This window comes from Hemicordylus capensis, chromosome 6 (genome assembly GCF_027244095.1).
Source record: "Hemicordylus capensis ecotype Gifberg chromosome 6, rHemCap1.1.pri, whole genome shotgun sequence".
NCBI lineage: Eukaryota > Metazoa > Chordata > Lepidosauria > Squamata > Cordylidae > Hemicordylus > Hemicordylus capensis.
Window position 1 is genome coordinate 20,220,222 of NC_069662.1, and position 26,431 is coordinate 20,246,652.

The following is a 26,431-nucleotide window of genomic DNA, read 5'->3' on the forward strand; positions in this document are numbered from 1 at the left end:
ACAAAGAGAGGCCCTTATCTCGGCTCCTTCATCTACAGATTGCTTGAGGTCTCAAACAGATATGCTGAGTATTTGTGGTAATTCTGTATCACTGATATCTGCTTAGATGAGAAGTGAAACAAATATTTCATTTCATGCTCCTATACATGGAGATTTTCCTCCTTGGATTCCAGGATCAAACCATGCAGCTTTGTGCAGTTTTACTGGTTATTGCGCTTTATAACCACTCGGGTCCCCCCGCAAATGACATCCTGTGCCGGAAAATCGCATCCTCCTACATTTCACAAAAGGAAACAGCAACACCCTTGTATATACTTATATTATACTCGGTATATTTAGACTTGTATTATAGTTGGCATTATATTTGGTATACTTAACAAGAAAGGGTCTTGAGGCACTTTAAAGACTAACTCATCGATTGTATGAGTTAGTGGGCTACTTGTGAACCGCTTAACCAATTTGAACCAAATTTGCTACAGCTGTAGGGACACATAAGGATGCCCAATTGGTGTAGTGTGTGATGATGTCATCCACTCCAATTAAAGATGGCAACCATGTGAACATCTGAGGACTACAGCTCACTTCGGTATGAAACTGATTATTTTTAGCCTACTTTCCAGTAGGCTTGTGCCCGAAACGTTTCGGAGGCCATTATGAAGGCCTCTGAAATGTTTCGGCGCTGGGGGCAGTTTCGGCGCCGAAACGCCAACAGGGGTAGCACTTTAAGGGCGGGGGAGGGTGTACTCACCCCTCCCGCCACAATTCCCCTGCCGGCGCGCTGTCGTTTTGAAGCCCCTAGGGGCAGCAGTGTTCCTCCCTGCCGCCCCGTTTCCACCGTCGGCTGGAAGTGGCCGGAAGTCACGTGTGTGCATGCGTGCACAATGGGCGCACAGGCGCTCATGACTTCCAGCCACTTTCGGCCGACGGGGGAAACGGGGCGGCAGGGAGGAACGCTGCCGCCGCGAGGGACTTCAAAACGACAGCGCGCCGGCGGGGGAAATGCGGTGGGAGGGGTGAGTACACCCTCCCCCGCCCTTAAAGTGCTACCTCCCGTCAGCACCGAAGATCTTCGTGCACTTCCCTACTTTCCAGTAGGCTTATGAGATCACCCGGCATCTGTGTGTCTGTCTGTCTGTGCGTCCCTCCTCATCAACTTCGCAAACGCCTAGACCAATATGAACCAAATTGGGTACAGTTGTAGGGACACATGGGGACACCTCAATGACATAGTTTGTGATGATGTCATCCACCCTAATCCAAGATGGCGGATGCGTGAACGTTTGAAGTGCAAGTGGGCCAACTTGTGCCCACTTGCAAGTGGGCTAACTTAACTGGTTTGAACTAAATTTGCTACTGCTGTAGGGACACATAGGGATGCCCAATTGGTGTAGTGTGTGATGATGCCATCCACTCCAATTAAAGATGGCAACCATGTGAACATCTGAAGCTCAAGCGGGCTAATCTGTAGACTGTCCAACCAATTTAAACTGAATTAGATATAGTTGCAGTGAATGACACACAGGGACACCTCAACAGTGTAGGATGTCATCCACACCAATTCAAGATGGTGAACGCATAAGCTTTTGAAGCGCAAGTGGGCTATTTGTGAACCACTAAACCAATTTGAACCAAATTTGCTACAGCAGTAGGGATACATAAGGATGCCCAATTGGTGTACTGTGTGATGATGCCATCCACTCCAATTCAAGATAGTGGCCACGTGAATATCTGAGGCGCAAGCAAGCTAATTTGTGGACTGCCTAACCCATTTGACCTGGTACAGTTGCAGTGAGTGACACACAGGGACACCTCAATGGCATAGTTTGTGATGATGTCATCCACACCGATTCAAGATGGTGGACGCATAAACCTTTGAGGCACAAGTGGGATAACTTGTGAAGTGCTTAACCAATTTGAACCAAATTTCCTGCAGATGTAGGCACACAAAGGGACACCTCAACAGCATAGTTTGTGATGATGTCATCTACTCTAATCCAAGATGGTAGACACGTGAATGTTTGAGGCACAAGTGGGCTAACTTGTGGACTGTCTAACTGATTTGAACCAAATTAGGTACAGTTGTAGTGAGTGACACACAGGGACACCTCAGTGGTGTCGTTTGCGATGATGTAATCCACCCTGATTGAAAGCCAGCATGGTGTAGTGGTTAGAGTGCTGGACTAGGACCAGGGAGACCCGCGTTCAAATCCCCATTCAGCCATGAAACTCACTGGGTAACTCTGGGCCAGTCATATATCTCTTGGCCTAACCATCTCACAGATTTGTTGTGAGGGTAAACATAACCATGTTCACTGCTCTGGGCTCCTTGGAGGAAGAGTGGGATATAAACAAACAAACAAATAAACAAATAACTAAATAAATAAATGTGATGGAATCATAAACTTTTGAGGCGCAAGTGAGCTAACTTGTGAACCACTTAACCAATTTGAACCAAATTTGCTACAGCGGTAGGGACACATAGGGACACCTCAATGGCGAGGATTGTGATGATGTCATCCACCCCAATTCAAGATGGCAGATGCATAAACTTTTGAAGTGCAAGTGCACTAACTTGAGGATTGTCTAATTTGGAAGACACAGGGACACATCAGTGGTGCAGTTTGTAATGATGACGCCCACCCCAGTGCAGTTTGTAATGATGACATCCACTCCAGTCCCAGATGGCGGACACATGAACATTTGAGGTGCATGAGATCTAACTTGTGAACCTCAATTTGCACCAAATTTAGTCCAGATGTAGAGATAGTGAAAGGAAAGTAGGCTGTTTAGTTCTTACTAGAACAACTTGTTTATATTGTTGGGATTTTAAAATTGTAATGTTTTTATTAATTTATATATAAGGGTTTTTTGGCGGGGGGATTGCTAATCACCTTGGGAACTTTAGAGCAAAAATATTACAAATTTTCTTAATATAATAATAATGCCACGGTGGGTGGGTGATGGCAGGGAAGGGGATGGGGTGGTGGGCGCAGTGGTGGCCAGGTGACTGGGGGGCATGGCTGCCAGGCTTTGCTTGGGGTGCCAGAAGACCTTGCATGTTTGGGCCGGCATGTTTGTGCTTGCGCAACAAAGTGCACAACCTGTGGCATGTCTCATATATTTTGCAGGGAACATTTGTGCAATAGCACAATTCCAGAAATCCCCATGGTTTAGTTCTTGCACTAGTACAACTTTGTGTGCAAGCACAGCTTTAGTCAAGGTGCCAGCCAATAATAATGTACGTGATGTTCAAATGGATTGTAGTCCATGAAAACTTACGCATACAATAAATGTGTTTGTCTTTAAGGTGCCATGGAACCCTTGGCCATTTTTTTGCAACAGACTAACACAGCTACCTGTTTTGTGTATTTGGAATTTCCCTATTTTCACACCAAAGAAATTTTTTTACATCATAAACAATATGGAGGGGATGTACTGTATGGGAAGCTGTGTATTCTGGGTCCATGAGCAGGAAGTTGGTCACTTGTTTACTAGAATCAAGACTGAGTTTCTAGAACTGGGTTGTCCAACGTCATCACTCTAGCTGTTGGACTGCAACTTCCATAATCTCCAGCCACAAGGGCTAAAGACCAATAACGGCAGGAGGGCCAAAATTTGGCACCACTCCTAGAAACCTGGGGAAATCTGAAGAACAATGGAGTGTGTGTCTGCACACTAGCACACCTTTAAAATGATGCCCCCAGCATCTCCCCCAGAGGCGAAATAGGAAAAAAACAGTTATATTGTTTTACCAGGGATAAGGCGGTGTCAGAGAATGAGGACTACCCCTGGTAAATAAGGATAGTTGGAGAGCATGGAAGATGTTGGCAAATAGTTGTGCTACTAGCAAACTGATTAAGGAAGTTTGAAGGATTTGGGATGGTAGTGACTACTGATATACTAGCTAGACAACTGTGTAAACTCTGAGAATGTAGCCAGCCGTCTAGTGAGGTTGAAGGCGGACCCTTCTGCTGCCTGCGTTCACGGCCCAGCCACCACCCATGTGTGTGCTCGCCTCTGGGCTGCCTTCTCTGGGCAGCACCTACCTATCGAGGCCCAGCGCCACACGCAGCCCCAACTCTGTGCCAGCCGCACATCTGATGAGGTGACTGCACTGCTCCATGCCAGCGTGAGAACAGGCCTGCCTTAACGAGACTGCCTGTTCTCGCTAGGAAGGGGCAGAGAGCTGGTGCTGGGCCCGAGTGAGCAACCAGTGGGGAGCAGCATGCACATAGTGTGGGGGAAGGGGTGCCCCCCAAGATCTGTGGTCTGGGGCTTTTGTCCTCCTCGTCCAATGTTGGCTAAGTCTAGGGGCGTAGCTAGCTAGGGGAGAAGTTCACTCCTCTTCTTTGCGGCCCCTTGGAGTGAGGGAGATAATGGAGAAAATAGGGTGGGGTGGAGCTGGGGCTCCTCAGGAGCCGGGGCCCCCGGGTTTTTTGAACCCATTGATTCAATTATAGCTACACCCCTGGCTACGTCACTGTGTGTAGCACCACAGAAAAAGGAATACACTGCATAAAGAAAGCAGTCACGCAGCCACTTCACAGAGTTTGCAGCCATCTGTCTTTCTGAGATGTTGGGTTTGTCTGCATTCCTCTGGATGAAAGGAGGACACAATGTCCTTTCGGTGTGCTTCAAAATCTTAAGCAGTGATATGGTGACTCAAACTTGACCAGAATGTGGACTCCTTTCTTGATCTCACAGGGCTGTGTCCAGAGGACGTCTTTGCTCTCCAAAACACCCAAGGCCTTGTTCTCCTACTTGCTCTTCCCAGTTCGTCTCCCATTTCTATCTAGTTCTCTGGAGAAAAATTAGAACAAAAGCATCCCATTGCTGGTTGCCACTCTTGCAGACAGACAGCACCACCAGAATTGAAGAAGCAGCAGCAGCAGCAGCACACTAAGTACATCTACACCCTGAGGTCTGGCCAGGGAGGCCCTGTTCTGTGCACCATATTTATGGGAGGTAAAATACTGGTTTTGAGGAGCAGAGTGGTCTCTGGGTTGGCATCACAGCTCTAAAATGGTGTTCCCCACAAAGGCCCATCCCACAATTTCATAATTTTCAACACCAAATCAACCTTTCCCTACATTACTCCAGGGCCCTGTTCAGACATTATGTTGTACAAGTGTACAGACGACTGTACGCATACTTGTTTTTGCGTGATTCACTGTACTTGCATTCATTCTAAAAGTGAACCTGAATAAAGGCCCCCTGAAATGTAGGATACAGATAGGAAGTATACTGCCGTACCTGTGTTCAGCATAATGTGGCTTAGGCCTTGTCTGGATGGGGCATTTAAGTTAGCACCAGCTTCTGATTTTGCATTGCCATTGTTTACTCTTATTCTGCTGCTCTTATGCGGTGTGTGTGTGTGTATAGAGAGTGAGGGCGGGTGCGGGGGAAGTTCCAAGCAAATTTAAGCACATTGACTGACATTCAGATTATGTGCCTGTGCTATGGAGAAGTGCCACTACTTCTGAAGAGGTCAATTAAGTCATTTCCGCCACTCATGCAGTGGGGAGGTGAATTTCAGTGACCTACTCTTCCTCCGGAATTTCTCTCTGCCATGCAAAAATATGTCCCTGAAGGTCAAGCAATCCTCAGGCACATATTTTAAGAGGTCACAGAATGCTTCTGTGAAAAGGGGAGGTCTCTGAAATTGCCCCTGTCACATAAGCGCTGATGTAGTGTGTGAAGGAATGACTCCTTCCATTTATTTTTTGCGGATTGTTTTCTTTAGTTTGCTCTGTGCTCCATCTAAGCTCTGCAAGGGTTAAAAGGTCGCAACCTCTGACAGCCAAGTGTGCTGCAGGGTTTTGGAGGTCGGCTTACTTAGTGTTCTGATGAGTTGTCTCCAGGCAGAGTCAGCAGATTCTGGCTGCCTGAGAGAAGCCTCTGACCAGTCTCTCTCTGACTGGTTTATGTATACCTTTGGAATTGGATAAAAGCAAGGGGCGGAGCTACTATTGTGCAAACGGGTTCAAAGAACCTGGGCCGCCTATGCTATAGGCTGCTGAAAGCCCCCTTGCATGTGACATCATACACAAAGGGGCATGGCTCAGGCCCCAGAGAGCCCCGAGAGAGCCCTCCCCCACCCTTGCCCGGGCTCTGGAGAGCCTGACCGTTTTCTTCCCCCGTCCATTTCAGGTAGCATTTGCTGCCTAACAGCATTTATTTCTCTTTCTCTCCCTCCATGCTGCCAGGCAGCAAATGCTGCCTGAAATGGATGGGGGATGAAAACGGTCAGGCTCTCTGGAGCCCGGGTGTGGGTCAAGGAGAGTCTGCTTGGGGCTCTCCGAAGCCCGAGCCATGCCCCTGTGTGTGTGATGTCATGCACATGGGGCATCACTAGAGGGGCCGCCAGGCGGGCTGGATACAGGCCACCTCGATAAAAGGACAGAGTTGAACAGCAAGAGGGAGAGAGCTGCTGAGGAACAGAGTGCTGTGTGAGCTGGAAGGCTGGAACACTAGCAGCGTAGAGTTGGGCTGAAGCTGCTGGGGGAAGTGTCAGTGAGGGAGCTGGTCCTACTGCAACCTGCTAGGCCTTGGATGAGACGCTAGCAAGCTTGTTATTTTATATTTTTCAGTTGTACTCTTGCCTAATTGAATTTTACACTGTTTGTTCCTGTACTGTTTTTTGAATTTTTGAACTTTTTAATAGTAAACCTGTTCTTGTTCTTTCTCTGTTTTACTGGTGTCTCTGTCTGATGTTTTGTTCCCACCTCACACTTACCCGCCCACTTTATTTACCACACTACTGAGTTTTTGATATTTTTTGAGAAACAGAGGGTTCAGTGGCTGGGGTGGAGTTAGTCAAAAAAGCTAAAAACCTTATACTGCTGGCAGCGGATGTTTAGAGCGAGGGCCAGCTGAGACCAAGCCCTCACGCAGTGTTAGTCTCGAACTCTTCCATATCACTGGTGCTTCGTTAGTCTGGATGTCAACCCTTGAAAGCCCACCACTGATTCCAATGGGAGCAGCAGAAACAGATGCTTCCATTTCTCCTGTTGAAATCAACGGACTCATTTAGCATGCTTAACTTGGGAGTTTGTATAAGTGCCGTTAATTTAAACAAGAGAGACCAAAGCATGGTTTCTGTTGAGATCAATGGGACTCAAATGTGTTAAACCTTGGCTGGATCATGGCCTCTACTTTTTTCTTTCCAGATGCTATGCTTTTAAATGTGTAATTTGCCTTGTTTTGGGAAAGGAAGGTGGTATAAAGTTTTTTATTTGAAAAGAAATCTATAACCTATCCATTCATCTCTCTCTTTCTCTCTGTGTGCATTAGTCTGAACTTCATAAAAGGATTATCAGTCTCGGAATGCAGGGCAGAGGAGGTGTCAGAAAACATGGCAAAGAGTTCAGTTCCAGACCTCCCCAGTTCTGTAATACAAGCAGATTGAGAGCATCTGTCCTGCTGCTGCCGCCGTTGTGTGTGTGTGTGTGTGGTATGTGTGTGACTATCCACCCATCTCTTAAAGCCATGGTCCTGGTCTGATTAATTATCAGGGCTGAAAAGCCAGAGCAAAACCTTGCTGCTGGTGCCAGAGACCAGCTGCCCTTGATCGGCTGCCCAGAGGACACCGCACGCTAAACTGTTCCGGTCTCTGCTGGATCTCGGAACTGAAGCTGAGCGGGGGAGAGTGGGGGCAGAATGCGAGAGAGACCATCGTAGGGACAAGAGGGCTTGGAAAGGCTGAAGCTGGGGGGGGGAGCTGCCCCCCTTGGAGGTATTTGAAGCCTCCTCCCTGAATTTTCATGGGCGGGGGGGGGGAGAAATAGCAAACCTTCAGAACTTTTGTTTGTAGAGGTATAAGGAAAACTGTGCAGCCAGAGTTCTACCCTGTGGTTGTCTTTGGTAGAATACAGGAGGGGTTTACCATTGCCATCTCCTGCACAGTATGAGATGATGCCTTTCAGCATCATCCTATATTGCTGCTTCCCAATATAGGTGTTTCCCATAGTCTGGGAAACATAGCAGCTAGGATTCGAACCGGCAACCTCTGGCTTGCTGGTCAAGTCATTAAACGCTCTGCCATTAGGTGGCTTGCATACTAACTAGGGATCAGTTAATTAATAAGAGCTAGTGTAGAGTAGTGACTAGGCTGTTAGACCATGATTGAGGAGGCCTGGCTTCACTACCTCACTTGGCCATAAAGTTTATTGAGTGACCTTTTGTCAGTCACACTCTTTCTCTCAGCCTGGCCTACCACACAAGGTTGTTGTGATGATAAAAAGCAGAGGATACCCAATATGTTGCCTTGAGCTCTTTGGAGGAACGAGAGGATAAAAATGTGGTCAATAAACCCTGGATTAGACCCATGTAAATTTGCATCTGAATAAAATGCTCCTGAAGGGGGAAAACATTAAGGCAGTTCACAAGATTATAATTAGGGTAGAACAAGTGTCCAACCGTAATTCAGGAGCTATGCATGCTTCTGTCTTGTGACTGCGTGCACAGGAAACAGCAAGGTTGGAGGGGGAGGAAGTGATCATCCGGAGAGAGAAGAGCTGGGCCAGATGGCACTGTCCTACACAGCTCTCGAACTCGGCACTTTACCAAGGTAGGAAGTATCGCCATCCAACCCAACTCCTCTATTCCAGGTGATCACTTCTTCCTGTTCTGACCTTGCTATTTCCCTTGCACACACTCATAAAACCAGGGTTAACGGTCTTATTCCTGATTTTAGGTAATCAACGCACGTGACAGATCAGCCACCATTTTACAAGACACATTCCCTCCCCTGTGCGTGAGAGAGAGAGAGGGAGAAAAGAAAGTGGAGTGCCTTTTCTTAGATGGCACCCTGCCATCTATCGATTTTGTAAGTTCTTGTATAAAAAAAGAATTATTAAAACACCTGTGTAAAAATTATTCTTATTGTGAAAATTCTGTGTAAAAATTAGTAGGTGTAAAAATTATTTTAAAACCTGTGTAATTGGGGCCACTTTCTGAAAAGGTTTTCAATCTCTTAATGGATTAACTGACTAACAGTCACAGCCCTATAACTCCCTTAGACAGGTGAGTTCTGCTGCTTAAAACAAAATGGCTGACACCCAGACGAACACTGCGCTAGTGCAACAGACAAAGATGCACCCACACACGAAGGCCACGGAGCGGGAGAAACCTGCCCAAGAACACCCTCCCTGCTGCACCAGTGCAGCACTAGTGTGGCACGAGTGCCAGCTCCGGACTGAAGTCGCATTGCTGGACAGCACAACATCTTTGTCCTAGCTCAACATGTCCGTGCATTCGCCTGGCTGTCAGCCAGGGCTTTTCAGTAGATTCTGTTCACACATTTTGAACTATGACTAATCAAATCCCTTCTTGGAAAACATAATGAAGGCATGATGGAAATGCAGCGGGGGGAGGCTGGGGTTACCTATAACGTCTCCCTGGGGAAAGGGCTCTTCACATGAATGCATGCCGTTTGAGGGTGGGTCTGCCCCCTCAATCCTCCTGCCCACCCCTCACTCAACACACTTTAAAAAGAACTCATTTATTTTCTAAAAACAGTCATGCAGCTATGATTAAAAGAATGTATAAAATGTCTTAAAAGCTCTTATGAGTACAATTGCCATGTGAGTGCTGGACTAGGACCGAGGAGACCCGAGTTCAAATCCCCATTCAGCCACGAGACTTGCTGGGTGACTCTGGGCCAGTCACTTCTCTCTCTCTCAGCCTAACCGACTTCACAGGGTTGTTGTGAGGAGAAACTTAAGTATGTAATACACCGCTCTGGGCTCCTTGGAGGAAGAGCGGGGTATGAAATGTAAAAAATAAATAATAATAAAAAATGTAAATAATGTGTGAATTAGGATTGGCTTTTAAGAGGTTAAGGGCTTAGTGTGTGTGGGGAGGGGGACTACATTTTAAGGCTGTTCTCACTCACAGCCAAGAGCGGGCTAAGGCAGCCAAGCCTGTTCGTGGCTGCTTGTAAGAACCGGCGGGATCATGGCCGATCCCGGCGCTGCTGCGGAGGCAGCCTTCTAAAGGAGGTTAAGGGAGCGAGTGTTCCCTTAGCCCTATTTTCCCAATCCTGTGTAGCGCTGGCTGCTTTTCGCCAGCGCTGTAGCAGTGACAGGTGCCTGCCTGTCACTGCTGGGATACCCACAATGCAGTGCACACTCACACAGTACATCATGGGATTTCTGGGGGCCGGGATGATGTATCCCGGCCCCCGAACCTCCGCGCTGCCTGGGCCAGCAGGGGATCATCAGGTCACATGGGGTGGGTGCCTAACAATGACTGACAGATTGTCTGTGGGGAAGGTCCATTTGAGCAGCCTTCCCTGCTGCCTACCCTCAAGCCCTTCTCACTGATCATGAAAAAGGGCCATTGCCTTAAATGCATGGTGTGGCCATGTGTTTTTTCTTCCCTTTTTGGTAAATAGCTGTAAGGGCCTCTAATTAGAACTGAGACAAAATTGGCACCAAGGGCAGCTTTTCCCAGAGCAAATAGAATCTAGTCGGGTGGGGGGGGGGCGGATTTGTTGAGACTGCAGTGGGGTGGGGTGGGGAAGGGTTTTTTATTATTTCTTGCCCAATTGCAATCTTGACAAAAATGTTCCTCCTCCCTAAAGATGCGGTTTGCTCTGAAAAAAAAACTGCCGTTGGTGCAGGGAGGAGCTTGGCAAATAGCAGTAGGGGGTGCGATTAATTTTGCTATGTTTTGCTGACCCTGATGCAGCAGGAAAGAGTGGGAAACCCCTCCCCACCTTTGCCTCATGCCATGACCCCCATAATTGCTATTAAAAAAATTAAAAATTCCAGGGCCAAACAGTGCATTGTATTAAATGCACATTTCGGCCTTGTGCTTTTGTTTCAACAGAATTCATTTTAAACATGCCCTCCTCTGCTCTTGAGAGCCGTTCTGGACAGTGTGATGATACCTGGATCCAAGGGACACGTCTCTCTCTGTGTGAGTATTTGGGAGTACACATCATTTCATGATTTCTCTGTAAGTATGGGGTTTTAGTCCCTGTAGTAAATCCTCACCCAAGTTAATACAGATTAAGCTCACTTCCCCATGTAGACAAACCCTGAGTTGAACTTTAAAGCCACTTTTTAATCTGTAATTAATCCAGGGGAGCGGAAAGCAGATACACAGCCCTGTTTTGCTAGAAGTTTAAGTTGCCTCTGGATACATCATTAATGCTTAGGGAATCCGCTCATTTCAAGGTCAGCCTGCGATAGAGACACCATTTTACTGGATGGCAAGCGATTCGGGATATTGGGGCTTCTCCAGTCTAGAGAAAATGAAGGCAGTTGCAGAACTCATTCTTCTCGTACAGAGGTTCATAGCTTGGCACCCATGGGGTAGGTCCAGGTGGTCTGTGGAAAATCTTTACCGCGCTGGATTTAATTTGTTTCCTAGCAAGCCAGAATAAAGTGTTTGAAAACAACGACTTAGGTTTCCACCCTCATTTTTCCTAGAGCCTTATGGAAATATATAAATGGGGAGGGGGTCCATGGGTAATATTTGAGGATCAGGGGGCGGCGGGGGTCCATAAGTGCACAAAAGGTTAAGGAGCCCTGCTGTAGTATGTGAGTGGATTGGGGTGTGGGGATTCAAGCCCCTACATTGTCAATCGCTACCAAGGACGTTTCTCTAGGGCAGTGACCTTCATGGTAAGGCCAGGGGCGGAGCCGCCATAGCGCGAACGGGTTCAAAGAACCTGGGCTGCCATGCTCAGGGGCTACACCTCGCGTCCCAGCCACGCCCCCAGCACCTGAGGTCAGATGCAGGGGGTGTGGTTTTGCTCGCAAATGGGGGTGCCTGAAAGGCAGAAAGAGCTGCTCCCATCTGCGCTCTGAACACGGTGCTGGCTGGATTTTGCTCGCAACTGGGGTGCGCGGCCCCATTTCCGAGCAAAACCACACCCCTGTGTCTGACATCAGACGCAGGGGGGATGGCTGGGGGGCTGCCGCTGGTCACCCTACTCTGCTGGGGAAGGCTAAGGGGTCATGGTGGCCCTCACCAACCCTAATTGCAGCTCCCTGATTAATTGTTTACTAGCTGGCCTGGGTGCAGAGCATCTGTGCCTCTAGTTCTCCCTCGTTCTCGGCCCCTCTCCCTCGTTCTTGTCCCCTTGTTCTCAGCCCTGCCCCCTCTAATGTTTTTTCTTTCTGGCCGTCTGCCTGGCAAGCCGCTTTTCCCGGCTGGCTGCCACTTTCTCCCCCCGGCCACTGCTGCTTTCTCTCCTCCCTGCCACCACCGCCACTTTCTCTCCCCGCCCACCTGCTCATTTGCTGGTCTGTCTGTTGGCCTTATGTTCCTCGCCACTGTCGCTTTCCTCTCCCCCTTCCCTCGCTTGTCATCTCCCGCAAGAGTTGCCACGCATGGGATTAGCGACGGGTACGTCTTAGAGAATTATATATATATATAGATTGGGCCTGTGTGACGCGTAGGCCAAAGCTGAATACTCTGCACGGTCCCCCTGGCACCATGTGGAGGGACAGTTCCTACTGTGCAGTGATGTGCTTTGCCCAGTGGCAGCAGCAGGAAACATTCCTTTATGGGAAACAAAGCCCTTTTGAGTCCCTGCTCCATCTTGGATGGCGTGCACAGAGTGCTGGGAAGTGTAACCCTTCTCGGTGGTAAGGGAGGGTTCCGTCTCTCTTAAAGGGCCCTCCCAGCACTGAGAAAAGTGCAGTACTGTGTCAAGGTCAGCACCGTGAGAAATAGCTCTCGCACTGAAGGTTGTTGTTTTATTGGCCAGAGCAGCCCCTGCTTGAAAAATGGAGAAAATAACTGCTCTAGGAAATCTACCACAAACATTACTACCACAGACATTACTCTGAACAGATCTACCACAGACATTACTCTCTTGTGTGTGGCAATGTTGCCTGTTGGAGTGTTAATGTTTAAAAGATCACCAAAACTCTATTCTCACAACAACCCTGTGAGGTAGTTTAGGAAGAGAGATAAGTAGTCACCTTATAGGCCCAGAGTAACCCAGTGGTTTCATGGCTGAACAGGGATTTGAACTTGGGTCTCCCCAGTCCTAGCCCATCACTCCCACTCAACCACTACTCCACAGGTAACTGGATGCCATGTGTCTGGTTTGCTCTTCCACTCTGCATATGGCTTGCTGTGGCCTAGGATTTATGGGGAAAGGGCCAGAGAGCTCATCACAGAACATGGAGTCTCAATTATTGGTCACAGCAATTCCTGCAAGTCCAACAAGACTTCACTAGGACCGTCACCAGATTAAAGAAATCCTAGTTGATTGACTGATAAAATGTACATATGAGTAAAAACAATGGCCCATACCCATACACTATGCTAGTGTAAAGTTGCTGCTGAGCTAGTTAAGTCAAGAACTAGTGTCCCAGGCAGTATTTATGCTAGTGCATATGTTTTATGCCTGCAAAACATATGAGGCGCTACACAAGTTGCACAATAAGTTGTGTGAAGGCTCGTGTGTTTTGCAAGGATATTTTTGTGCAAGGGTGCTATTCCAAAAATCCCAACAACCTAGCGTAACTAAGCAGTTGTCTTGCACAAGTACAATTCTGTCCATTGCACATGCACAACATTTGTCAGGAAGGACATCAGCCAACCATTCTGAAGCAAAAGGCATTTTTTCTTTAGTTTGCAGTGATGCCTTGCACACAGGTGTGTGGCACATTTTTTAGTCGAATATTTTAAACATTTTTAACGTTCAGCCCTGAATTCTACCCCAACCCCCCAGATATAATACAGGTAGGTTCTGCTTCGTGGATGTCCTTAGCTTTGGGGCAAACAGATTAAAAAAAAAGAGAGAGTGCAGGATCAGATTGAACTGAGTTTCACAGGTGTGTGAAAGGTGTTGAAAAGAAATAAGAATACATGGTTGGAACAATGGTTGGAAAGAACAGGGGGCTATTCTCACGATCGCAGAAAATTGGGCTAGCCTCCGCTAGCCCGATTTTCTGTGATCGTGAGACCACTGGGCTTGGCTGCGAGCCTGTGGTGCTAGAGTGGGTAACCCGCTCAAGAACCCCTGCCCTAAAACCAGGTTTGCGGAGTGAGCGTGCCGCAAACCTGGTTTTGAAGATCGTGAGTAGCCGCGGTGCGGCTTCGCGCCGTGGCTACTCACAAAGAGACCCCCGGAGGGGAGGCGAAAAGCCTCCTCCCGGCTCTGGGGGTCTCGCCAGCATGCCCTGCGTGCTTGCGCAGGGCATCCTGGAGCTTGCGGGGGCCAATTGGCCCTCGCTCCCCCCCAGCCCCCACCGGCTCCATCACGAGCTGGCAATCGTGTGGGTGGCAATCGTGTGGGTGGCAGAGAGAGCGGGCTTAGATCCGGCTCCAGATGTGGCATTGTGCAATTGTGATTATGCAAGTTTAAGTAGTAGCAGAATTGGGTTGTTTTACAACAGTGTGGGCAGTGTCTGAGACATGGGCGGTTCCGAACCACCCACATTATGCTGAGCAACAGGTCTGCCCCTGGGTCTCAGCACAAGAACACAGGAAAAGCTCTGCTCATCAAACCAAGTTTTATCTAACCCAGCATCTGCTGACCCATTGATGGCTTCCAAGAAGTCCACAAGCAGGATGTGGGTCCTCCCTGGTGCTTTGCCCACAAGCAGCTGTTATCTCTGTACCTCTGAACACGGAGGTTCCATCACGGTGGATAGCAATTTACAGTATATACCTCCAACTAAACCAGTGGGCATCACCATAATTTGTGGCACCAAATTCCATATGAGACACTGAGATTCAGTTCTGTGTTGGCACTCTGATTCCTGGTCTGAGCAGCCATATTAAGAGGGCACATGGAGGAGTCTCCCCTAGCACCTGTCTGCACCTCCCTAGCAAGTTTCAGGTTGTCGAGAACCACTCTTTTTGGGATGACACAACATTTGGTGGGGTGGGTCAAATGTGCTGGGCCCTGCAGTCACTGACCATTGGGCAGTTTCTGTATTCTTTGTTTTTAAATGGTGGTTCTTCTGTGATCGGGTTGCTGAGGACAGAACCTGTTTTAAGTCAGTCAATACAACGTTGCAGCTCTACCACTCAAGTTGTTCTAAGCCTTCGTTGAGAACGTGCTTCCATGGACAGACATCACATCTGGATCACGGTGGCCCAAGTATGTGGCGCCCAAGGTATGACACCAACAGCTGCCTTGCCCCTTTTCAGAACCTACCCTGCAAGCTTTGAAAGGGGGGTGGTGGAGAGGGAAGCCAGCAGCCTCTTCTTCTCTCCTCCTGCGTTTTGCAAGCTTTGTAAGGAGAGGCGCTTGTTGCAAAGCTTGCAAGGGTCAGATCGATCTCAAAGAGAAAGTAGCAGCAGGGGCACCTTGCCGACGTGCTCCTGGTGCCCAAATAATACATTTCCTGAGGTGACTACCTCCTCTCCCCTCATGAAAAGACCGTCCCTGAGCTGGATCTTCCTTCTCCTGTAGATGCAGTTGATCAGTTTCTCTTCCTTGATCCCTCTGTGCCTTAGGTCTGTCCTCAAAGGGTTTTCTAAATACCTGTCTAATTGCTCTTTCAAGGTTTCTAGAGTGAGAAGGTCTGTTTCTATCTAGGGTCTCTCAGTGGTTTATTCTTGGCCTATTGCTTCTCTCACTGTGTCCTGTCCTTGGGTGACCTCGCCAAATCCCATGGCTTTCGGTACTAGAGCCCAGAGCCTCTCCACCCCAGAACCTTCCCCTTCCCTCCAGTCCCACAGCTCCAACTGCCTGTCTGATGTATCAGCTTCGGTACATCATCACAGTCCCAAATCCAATATATCCAATACCAAACTCATTTCCCCTCCAAATTTGCACTCCTATTGGGAACAAAGGATGGAGCTAACCAATAGGCTTGTGAACTTTGCCTGGGCCTTTTGAATATCAAACTAAGGACCACTGGAGACCTGAGATGATCAGAAATAATTATCATTAGTTAATATGTGCCAGCGTGGTGTAGTGGTTAGAGTGCTGGACTAGAACCGGGGAGACCCGAGTTCAAATCCCCATTCAGCCATGAGACTTGCTGCGTGACTCTGGGCCAGTCACTTCTCTTTCAGCCTAACCTACTTCACAGGGTTGTTGTGAGGAAAAACTTAAATATGTAGTACACCGCTCTGGGCAACTTGGAGGAAGAGCAGGATATAAAATGTAAATGATAATAATAATAATAATAATAATATGTTTTCCTTATCCTGTTTTGAGTTATATTCATTTCATGTTTGATTCAGAATTATAATAGTGTCATGATATTTGTCTTTTTGCAGTAGCTTTATTTGGTATAAACCAGAGGTTCTCAAACCTGGGTCCTCGGATGTCATGGAACTACCTCTCCCATTCTCCCCTGCTGCAATGGCCTTTGATGGAAGTTGTAGTCCAACAATATCTAGGGATGTGGACCACAAGAGGAACCTGAGTTACAAATGTGATGCAGCAGCGGAAAAAGCTAATACAATCTTGGGCTACATAAGCAGCGCCATAGAGTCCAGATCACAAGAAGTAATTTCTATTCTGCACTGATCAGATCTCAGCTGGAATACTGTGTCCAGTTCTGGGCACCACATTTTATGAAGAACATCGATAGGGTTCAGAGGAGGGTCACAAAGATGGCGAAGGGTCTGGAAACCAAGTCCTATGAGGGGCAGTTAAAGGAGCTGAGTATGTTTAGCCTGGAGGGAGTAAGGACTAAGGGGGAAAATGAAATGTTTCTTCAAATATCTGAAGGGCTTTTCTCACTGTAAGGTCTGTTGGACAGTGGGACATTGTGCCTCATGCAGTGATGGATTCTCCTTCTCTAGCAGTTTGCAGATGGAAGCTGGATGGCCGTCTGTCAGTGATGCTGTAGCTGTTTCCTGCTCTGAGAGGGGGCTAAACGAAAAGACCTCCAAGTTCCTTTCCAACTCTAGGATTCTGTTGAATAATCAATCAGTCTCCTGTAGCTCTGAGGGCAAATTTCTGCAGAAACACCAAGGAATCACATGGATTCCAATGGAATCTGTGGCTCTCAGGAGAGTCTTGAGGTTCCTAGACCTATCCCCAGAAAGTAGAGACTTATTTTATGTTAAAAACATGCAGATTCTGGCGGGCAGGCAATTGTTTGGCACATTGGGCCAACCAATCAGGAACCCAAACATCGGCCAGAATTATTGCTTGTTTGGAATGTCATGACAACCCTAACTGGAAGCCACCAAAACCATCCAGTCCAATCCAATCTCCTACTCAAAGGCAATGCTATCATTCACCTGCAAGCTGCTCAAAGACCAGCCTTCACGATCCAGACCAAAGTGTGCTACAAACAGAAAGTTGCACTAAGAAAGGTGCCAAAGCCAAACCATAGTGTACAAGGGAAGCTAAAAGGGGGAGGGGAAAGACCCCTCTCCAATTTTCCAGGATGTTTTTGTTTTAATCAGTGTGGGGGGGAATCCCTCCTTGCCCCCAATAAGACAATCAATCAAATCCACATGCGAGCCAAGTCCATCCCCCAGATCTTCAAAGCATTTTGTCCCTGACTGGGTGAGACCAATGTCAGATGGGGAAAAAAGCAACCATTCCTGATTCTAATTCCAGACCACCAGAGGTTGATCCAGCAAGTAGGAGACACATGATCGCCGCTTAAAAGCTTACTCCAGGGATACTCAGCCTTGGGTTCCCAGATGTTGGACAACAAGTCCCATCACCCCAGCTATAACGACCTTTGGAACTGTATCCCAACATCTGGGGGGGTGGTCTTTGTGGTTGGGGATGATGGGCATTGTAGTCAAACAACATCTGGAGGCCCAAGTTTGAGAACCCCTGGCTTATCCCATGCATGAGGAAGAGGCTATCTCTAACTGCCAGCCACAGGGTTAAGGCATTTCCACTTTTGGTTCTCCACTCGACCCTTCCATCTGCATTCATTTACATTGGCTGGCACCAAGGTCACAGGTCCAGGGCTGAAGAAGATGGAGAAATGTGTGGGTCTGGTCTGACACTGGTAACTGTTTTCACTTTTAATAAGGCTTTCCAGACTGACTCTCTTTCAGACTCGCAGCAGTGCACCAAAGGAAATGGCCATTGTCTCCATTTTATGGAGGGAAAAACTAAAGTGGCAGTTTGCCATCTGCCATCTGCTGAATGGATGGCTGAGCAAACCCGGATCTGACTTTATCACTTTATTTTTCAAACAGCACTGGTTCTGTTTAGTTATCTTGCCTGTGCATAAGGAAAGTTCTGCTAATCTGGCATCTCGTTTCCCACAGAGGCCAACAGGAGGCATCCAGGGATTGCACTAGTAGGCATGAAGGCAATAAGCCCTCTCCTGCTGATGCATTTGTAGCAACTGGTATTCAATTCAGGGGTACACTACCCCTGAACCTGGAGGTTCCACCAAATAATCACGACTAATAGCCATTGATAGATCTCTCCCCCATGAATGCATCTAATGAATGTGTATTGTACTCATCAATATTCATGCATATCCATCTCTGACTTTTAAAAATCCCCTTCCTCATGCACCCACCCAGCCTCCATGCACGAATCCATCCTCCCACTCTTTATCTACTCCCCAACAATGAAAGGAGACATGGTTTCCCCAGAATTCTCACAATATTACATCAAAACCCTAAGTTTAGTTGTGAATGGGGGTGACTTTTTCTTTCTTTTTTGCTTATACTCCAAATTGTTACTCACTCCATAACTGTTCCTCTTCTCTGCTTTACTGCTGTTTTCCCGTTCCTCTCACATCACACCCTTCCTAGCTCCACACTGCTTTATTCCTCATCTTCTATCCAGGGGGTGCCGTGGCATCCAGATGTTCAACATCAGCCCAAGAGAATGGGCACCAACAGAGACCACCATTGCTCGGCAACATGCCTTGAGCTTTCTGACCACCATGCATTGCCCTTGACTTTCCTCCCCCAATGCCTCTTGGCAACGAAAGCACTTACCCTGCTTCAGTGGGACATCCCTCCATCTTTTTGCAGAATGGCTTTGTGTGCTCCTGCTCACTCTGTTTCTCAGTCCTGCCTTCTCTTTTCTCTCTCTTCTTTTTCTTCTTTGCTTTCTTTCCCCCCTCTTTAATTTTAGTCTCCTGGCTGTCAAGGATGCCTCCTCTCCCTCCCTCCCTCTCTCTGTGGCACTCACTTTCTCACTCTCTGGTTCCCTCAGACCAACTGTTGGGAATGCAGATCCCAGCTAATCCCTGGAGTCTCTGCATTTTGCCATGGGTTGAAAAGGAGGTAAAGACAAGCCCCTCCCCTGGCCTTCTGGGATTGGCTGCTGTTGGGTGTCCCTCTCCAGCTGTTTTTGGACAGCTGGATAGGAAGGGAGCCAGAGAGGGGAAAAGAAATGACAAGTGAGGAGCAGAAGGGTAGAGATCTATCTTTCTGTTTCTTCCATCTTTGTGGACCCCCCTACCCACCCCTGCCGGAACTTATCAGTTCATTCCTTTTTTCGTTTTCTTTCTCTCAAGCTCCCTGCAAGCCTTCTATTTTCTCTCTCTCTCTACACTCAGCCATAAAGTGTCGTGGCCAGCAAATCAATGCATGGAAAATGCTCTCAGGGGATCAGAAACATCCTGGTGGAATCCACTAATGGTTCAAGCTCTGGGCAGCCAGGATTGTAAACCGGCAGACCAGGCCCCTCTTTGCTATATTTACCCCCACCTGGCTGTGGTGATGCACACAGAGGCATAATTATAAAAGAAGAACAGGGGAAATGCCTCCTGCATGGTTGACCTCATTTTCTTTATTTATTGTCATCCCAAGCAAACTTGCTGACACAACGACTTCTGGCATTTTCTGGTAAATTGCAAGGAGGATCACCTATTTTCAGTGATTAAGGAAGCCTGGGGAATGTCTGGGGTTGTGAAAGGATGATGGTACCAGAAAAGAAATGCTCTTTTGAACATTTAGTGATGTGCCTCATGCAATTTTGATGTCTGATGGCCAAATGTGGTCATCAGCCAAAGGGACCTGGCGATTCTTGAAATTTATTGACAAATGGTAGATACTCCCCACTCCTAAAATTGCTCTGTGGGCTACAGTGGAGAATATTTATTGCAGCACTCTCCAATAATTAAGAATTATCAAAGGACTACTTTACAAGAGGGTTGGCATTCATTGTAACTGAAAGTGAACTGCAATGGTTTCTTTTGTGAATATCTTGGCAATGCAGAAAAAGACATTTTAAAAATCAATTTCTATCAATTCTTACTAAAATGGTTGCTTATTCACTTGGCCTCACTTTCAGTCACCCTCTTGCCCTCAGTGATGTTATCATGCAGCCAGATATGATTACTATAGAGCAGGCCTGCTCAACTTTGGCCCTCCTGCAGATGTTGGCCTACAATTCCCATAATCCCTGGCTATTGGCTGCTGTGGCTGAGAATTATGGGAGTTGTAGTCCAAAAACAGCTGGGGGGCCTAAGTTGAGCAGGCCTGCTGTAGAGTAATGTGGCATCATGCAGTTCAATGTGTGATTCCTGATTGGGTGGGATCTCCCATGTGACTAATCTAGCACAAAGGAAGAGGATGCAGCGGAGGGGGAAATGGCACCCCCCCCAAAGCAGCACAGTATTTTTCCGGAATAATTTCTACCCAGTTGAAATAGCTACTTGGAATATTTGGAAGTGGCCCCAAATTGATCATGGTCCTGGTTTTGATCAGTGACAAGGGTGTGGATTCAGAGGAAGTGATACTAAAATGGTTCGTACTGGAGTCTGATGGATGGGCTACAGAAGCATCAGACAGAGATGCAGACCTGAATCCAGGATCTAGTCATCCAGAGCTCCCGGAAACAGAATCCTCCCAAGCCAGAACCCCCAGGGTCAGATCACCTGGGTGTATCATTTTGTTATTTTAGACACCAGGTAAAGACCTTTTTGTTCACTAAGGCCTTTAAAATTTAAAATTTTAAGATGTTGTGATCTGATTGTAACTGATTTAAAAAAATGTTTTTAAAAATTGTTTTTATATTGAATTTTGTATTTTCTTCCCCTCTTTTTTTTTTGTCTGTTATGATTTAAGGTGTGCGTTTATTTTATGTTTTGATGTTGTGCTGTAAGCTGCCCAGAGAATAATTTGTTATGGGGCAGCTAACAAGTAAAGTTTATTATTAATTATTATTATATTTATATATATTTCTCTAAGGCATACCTGTCACTAATCCCATGCGTGGCAACTCGCGTGAGAGTTCACAAGCAGCTGCCCGGATAGTGGTAGGAAAGAAAACAGCGATGGCGGCTGGTGGTGGGCCGTAGGAACAGCGGGCCACCTGGCCGCCGGAAGGAAGCACAGTGGTGGGCCGGAGGAAGTCGTGGGCTGGCCAGCCAGTGGGTAAGAAGAGGCGGCTGCTGGCGGGATAAAAATGGCTGCGGCAAACTAGAGGTGCAGATGCTCTGTGCCCGGTCCAGCTAGTTATTATTATTATCCTCTGGAGGAGTCACTACACAAATTCCTAAGGATCTCTCAGTTTCCAGCCCCCAACCAACGTAGGCCAATGTGTGGTCTAGATGTAACAGCATACATGACCAGGGCAGCTCAACTTCAGCCTTCCTGCACATGTTGGCCTACAGTTCCCATACTGTCTGGCTATTGAGTACTGCGGCTGCGGACTATGTGAGTAGTCCAAAAACGGCTGGAGGGCCGAAGTTGAGCAGCCCTGATCTATATCAATCTCAGTGGAGTGGAGCCTGGGATAGGAAGCCAGGCCAGAGGAGGATAGAAGCTCTCAGTGGAGCGCCAGCCCTTGGAGCAAGTTGTCATTGTGGAGCTGTCCAAGGTCCTGATGCTCCACATCCAACTGCAGTTGACTGGCTGATTTATGGCTCCCGTTATTTATACTGCCTACAATTGGGCCTGCCCCCCTGAACTGTCTCTTGCCCTGTGGTCTCTCTCTCTCTCTCTCAATCAAGACAAGACAAAATCTAAAGTGGAGGGTATTCGGTGGCTCACTTCCTTTCTTCACATGTAGAGCTCATGGGCACAAGACTACAAAGAGGCTACGAAGGCTATTTTTATACAAGGCAATAAAAAAGGCCTTTGACCCTCTCTTGTTCTATGTCTGCCATGCCTGAATGGAGGATGGATGACAGAAGGGAAAGTAAATGGACATGGTAGCCGCTGTGGGTTTTACTTTCACCTTATAGGTTCATTGAAGCACAAGCTGATTTAAGCCTCAGATGTAAGCAAACAGCCCTAACTGTGCAGCGTAGCCACATTTCCTTGAGGGGACATGCCTCACCTTCTTCACATCAAACTGGGCTCTTTTTTTAAAAAAGTGGTCTGCATAACAGTGGCTAATGCTGCACCATTGAAGAAGGTAACATTGTGGCCTGGTTCACACAATCATTCAAATCTAAGTTTTAATGTGGGTTACTGACATTAGCATGATGTTCCAGGACTGGCTCTCTTACTCAAAATTCTGCCCTTTAGAGTTGAATTACAGTTACATATTTAGGATCATCCCTCTTTATTTTTATGCACGCTGTTCAGTTAGTTATTAAGATCGTATGGGGGGAGGACGGGCGAGGGGGGAGGGAGGCAGGGATGAACCTACCTTCCCCCCAGACAATCAATCACCTCCTCTTTAGCATGCCGTCGCACTCTCACACAATCTGCACTGCTTCGAGCAGCATGGATCACTGGAGGATGGGAAAATGAGTCCCAACCTCCAGCAATCCCAAAATGCACTGCATGAGCAGCATTGTGTATTGGAGAATTCCCCCATAAGTCAGGCGCTCTAGGCCCTTGACTCTACGTGTGCTTGGGTTCCGTGTAGCTGAGCACACACATGACCCCATACCTGGGGTGAAGGGTGCACTTATGCCCTTTAACCCAGGTTAAAGACCGGGTTAAAAACTTGAGCTCCTGATCCTGGTGCTTCACATGGGCCGCCAAACCCAGGTGGGTGTGAATAACCTCATTATGCTCGTGTGAATAACATTATGTTTTATACTGCCTTATTGAGGCTATTCTCATGACCGCAGGAAAGTGGGCTAAGGGAGCCCAGCCTGTTTTCTTGTGGTTGTGGGAACTGCCCGGCGGTTAGTCTGCTTAAGTCCCCCCCCTCCCAGGAGTGTAACTATAATAGGGCAAGGGGAGACAGTTGTCTGCGGACCCACTGCCTTAGGGGGTCCCTCAGAGGCAAGTCACATGACTGACTCCCCCAGCTCCCCCCCCCCGGGCTTCCTTCAGTTGTATTCATCCTCCGAAATTGATGTGAGTGTTAAGACCTGGAGCTACCAGAACAGCAGGTCTTTCTCTAGTACAGGGATTCTCAAACTTGGGTCCTCAGGTGTTATTGGACTTCAACTCCCATAATCCCCAGCCTCAGTGGCCTTTGGTTGGGGATTATGGGAGTTGAAGTCCAATAACACCTGAGGACCCAAGTTTGAGAATGACTGCTCTAGTACCATTAAATGACTTGCATCGTCCACCATTTACAAAACCTTTTTAAAAAAACAATTTAGGGTGATAACTATGCTTTTTGTTACCACTATTCAGCCTCGTTTAAGAGTTCTTTGCTTCATGAGCTGAGCTTCAGTGAGGGTGGGGGCCCCATTTTAAAATCTTGTCTCTGGGCCCACTCCAACCTTGCTACGCCCCTGCCCCCCCTTAAATGAAGTTAGCAGAGCAAGGGCTCCGCTAACCCCGTTTCACTGACCGTGTGCCACTGCAACGTGGCTCTGCACGGCGGCGGCACACAAGTAGATCCCCTCGGGGGGTCTCCCCGGAATGACCCACACACTCAAGCGGGGCATCCTGGGAATTCTGGGGGCTGGGTGGCCCCTGATCCCCGCTGCCCCTACTGGCTCCGTGATGGAGCTGGTAGTTGTGTGGATGGCTGATCCGGCCGCCCAGGGACGGCTCCTTGCTCGTCTGCAGGGAGAGTGGGCTCCCACTCTCCCCACAGAGCCCAGTAAGGCTCTCCACATTGCTTGTGTGGGGAGCCTCAGTATGTTTTGTGTGTTTTTCTCCATGCCTGCATGCTGCATTAGCTATTATGTTTTTATGTTTTATGTGGTTTTATGATGTTTTAGTATGTTGCAACAATAAACTTACTTATTGCCATTAGCATAATTGTGTGAACCCACACCAAGGTGGTTTATGGCTCAAGAGGAATCTGAGACTCCTGCCTTGGCGTGGGTTCACACAATCATGCTAATGTCGGTAGCTCACATTAAACCTGAATTGGAATGATTGTGTGAACTAGGCCTGTGAGTGGCTGCTCGGTGTTGCTGTATCTCTGGTGCTGTTGGTCTGCCTGTGCAATGAAGATAGTGAATAGCTTTGCATTATTCCCTGTAACACATAAAGGCTGAGAAAGAGGCGTCATAGCAGGGGGTGAGCCACAGGTTGGGAAACACCAGTGCAACACTAGTCTGGAACACACAGTCCCAACCTAGCAGAACTAGCTAGTGCAACATCCTTGCACTACTGCAACATCTTCATACTAGTGAGAGACCAGTGTTGTATAGTGGCTAGAGTGCTGGACTAGGACCGGGGAGACCCGAGTTCAAATCCCCATTCAGCCATGAGATTTGCTGGGTGACTCTGGGCCAGTCACTTCTCTCTCAGCCTAGCCTACTTCACAGGGTTGTTGTGAAAGAGAAACTCAAGTATGTAGTACACCGCTCTGGGCTCCTTGGAGGAAGAGCGGGATATAAATGTAAAAATAAAATAACAACAACAACAACAACAGCAACAACAATACATCAGATATAACTGTAGTCGAGAAGAAAGAAAAACAAGTGAAAATAATCGACATAGCAATACCAGGGGATAGCAGAATAGAAGAAAAAGAAATAGAAAAAATCACCAAATACAAAGATCTACAAATTGAAATTGAAAGGCTGTGGCAGAAAAAGACCAAAATAATCCCACTGGTAATTGGCACCCTAGGTGCAATTCCAAAACATCTTGAAGAGCACCTCAACACCATAGGGGCCGCAGAAATCACCATCAGCCAATTACAAAAAGCAGCTTTACTGGGAACAGCCTATATTCTGTGACGATATCTATAACAGCAACAACATTGACAATAAAATTCAGCCATCCTAGGTCCTTGGGAAGGACTCGATGTCTGGATAAAACAAACCAGTCAATAACACCTGTCTGACTGTGTAAATAAATAATAATAGTGCAGCATTAATCTGGAGCTCAGTCAGTTAAAATAAAGACAAACTTGCTATTTTGTAACAGTGTGCTTTTGTAATATTTGTGCTTGTGCACTTTTCATGGAAGGAACCCTGAGACCATGCAATGAATGGGAAAAGATCAGAGTTCATCTGTATGTGGATGAGAAGGGGATTTCCTGTAAGACTATGGTCATTTAATTCCTAGGCCAATGGCTCCCTCTAGTGAAGTGTTAAGAGGCTGCCATCTGCTTACCCAGGTTGTTATGTTGCTGTAAGCAGGGCCAGGAATTTTCCTTGGTTCTGCTTGAACATCTAGTCCAATGTTTCCCAAATTTTCAAAGAGACTAGGCAAATTCATGGAGGACAGGTCTATCAATGGCTACTGGTCATGATAATTATGCTACCTCCAAGTGCAGGGGCTTCGTGTTCGTAACAACAACACAAAAACAGACAAACAGAAAGACAGTGTGGCAGGCAATATCAGACAGGACTAAGACCAGGAGAGCTGGTCTTATGGTAGCAAGCATGACTTGTCCCCTTAGCTAAGCAGGGTCCACCCTGGTTGCATCTGAATGGGAGACTAGAAGTGTGAGCACTGTAAGACATTCCCCTCAGGGGATGGAGGCACTCTGGGAAGAGCAGAAGGTTCCAAGTTCTCTATCTGGCTTTTCCAAGACAGGGCTGAGAGAGATTCCTGCCTGCAACCTTGGAGAAGCCACTGCCAGTCTGTATAGACAATATTGAGCTAGATGGACCAATGGTCTGACTCAGTATGTGGCAGCTTCCTATGTTCCTGTGAATACCATTTGTTGGGAAGCAGCAAAGCAACAGTCGGAGTCCCTCTCCTTCATCTAAAATATTTATACCCTGCTCTTCCAGTACACTACCGCTGTTTCCAATTTGCCCGCATGTCCTGCCTCTGGGTTTCCCAGAGCATCTGGGTGACTACTGTGGGAAACAGAATTCCTGACTAGATAAGACCTTTGCTGATCCAGGCTGTTCTTATGTTGGCTTTGAAAAAGAGATTATGGAGACACGGTGTTCCATCTGCTTCAGTCTCCAACTGGGCATTCTGCAGGTGATTGGCTACAACTTGGTATTCCCCCACTGATCTCCACACATCTCAAAAGCAGGTCTCCTCTGGCTTATGAGCAGTTCTTACTCAGAAGTCTCTGTGTGTGCAGAACCTGTGCAGTATCTATATGTGATGGATCAAATAGATTCCATGTCAAGGGCCCAAGCATCATTTGAAACAACCCTTTGCTCAAACTTTGTATGCTCAAAGTATCTGTCCTCATTCAATTTCTCTCCCTGACCCTGCAGTCACCTCTCTGTTGTACATCTGAAACTGTGACAGGAAACTGTCAACTCTGTTA

General features: G+C 47.4%; 1 protein-coding gene and 1 long non-coding RNA gene across 6 annotated transcripts in view; one reads left to right on the forward strand and one right to left on the reverse strand.

Annotated features, from left to right (window-relative positions):
* Positions 1 to 19,135, reverse strand: part of KCNJ14 (potassium inwardly rectifying channel subfamily J member 14) — a 34,093-nt gene extending 14,958 nt beyond the window's left edge. For both annotated transcript variants that reach the window (XM_053260811.1, XM_053260812.1), the window contains exon 1: positions 18,865 to 19,135. The gene's annotated coding sequence lies outside the window, so the exon portion shown is untranslated. The remainder of the gene's footprint in view (positions 1 to 18,864) is intronic.
* Positions 7,465 to 11,404, forward strand: LOC128329487 (uncharacterized). Of its 4 annotated transcripts, XR_008309680.1 has the most exons (5): positions 7,465 to 7,735; positions 8,467 to 8,609; positions 8,696 to 8,827; positions 10,834 to 10,923; positions 11,189 to 11,404. It is a non-coding gene; the product is annotated as an uncharacterized LOC128329487 (long non-coding RNA). The 4 variants fall into 4 exon arrangements; XR_008309681.1 differs by lacking the exon at positions 7,465 to 7,735 and having other exon boundaries at positions 7,808 to 8,609; positions 11,184 to 11,404; XR_008309679.1 differs by lacking the exon at positions 7,465 to 7,735 and having other exon boundaries at positions 7,808 to 8,609.
* Positions 19,136 to 26,431: the final 7,296 nt, after the last annotated feature.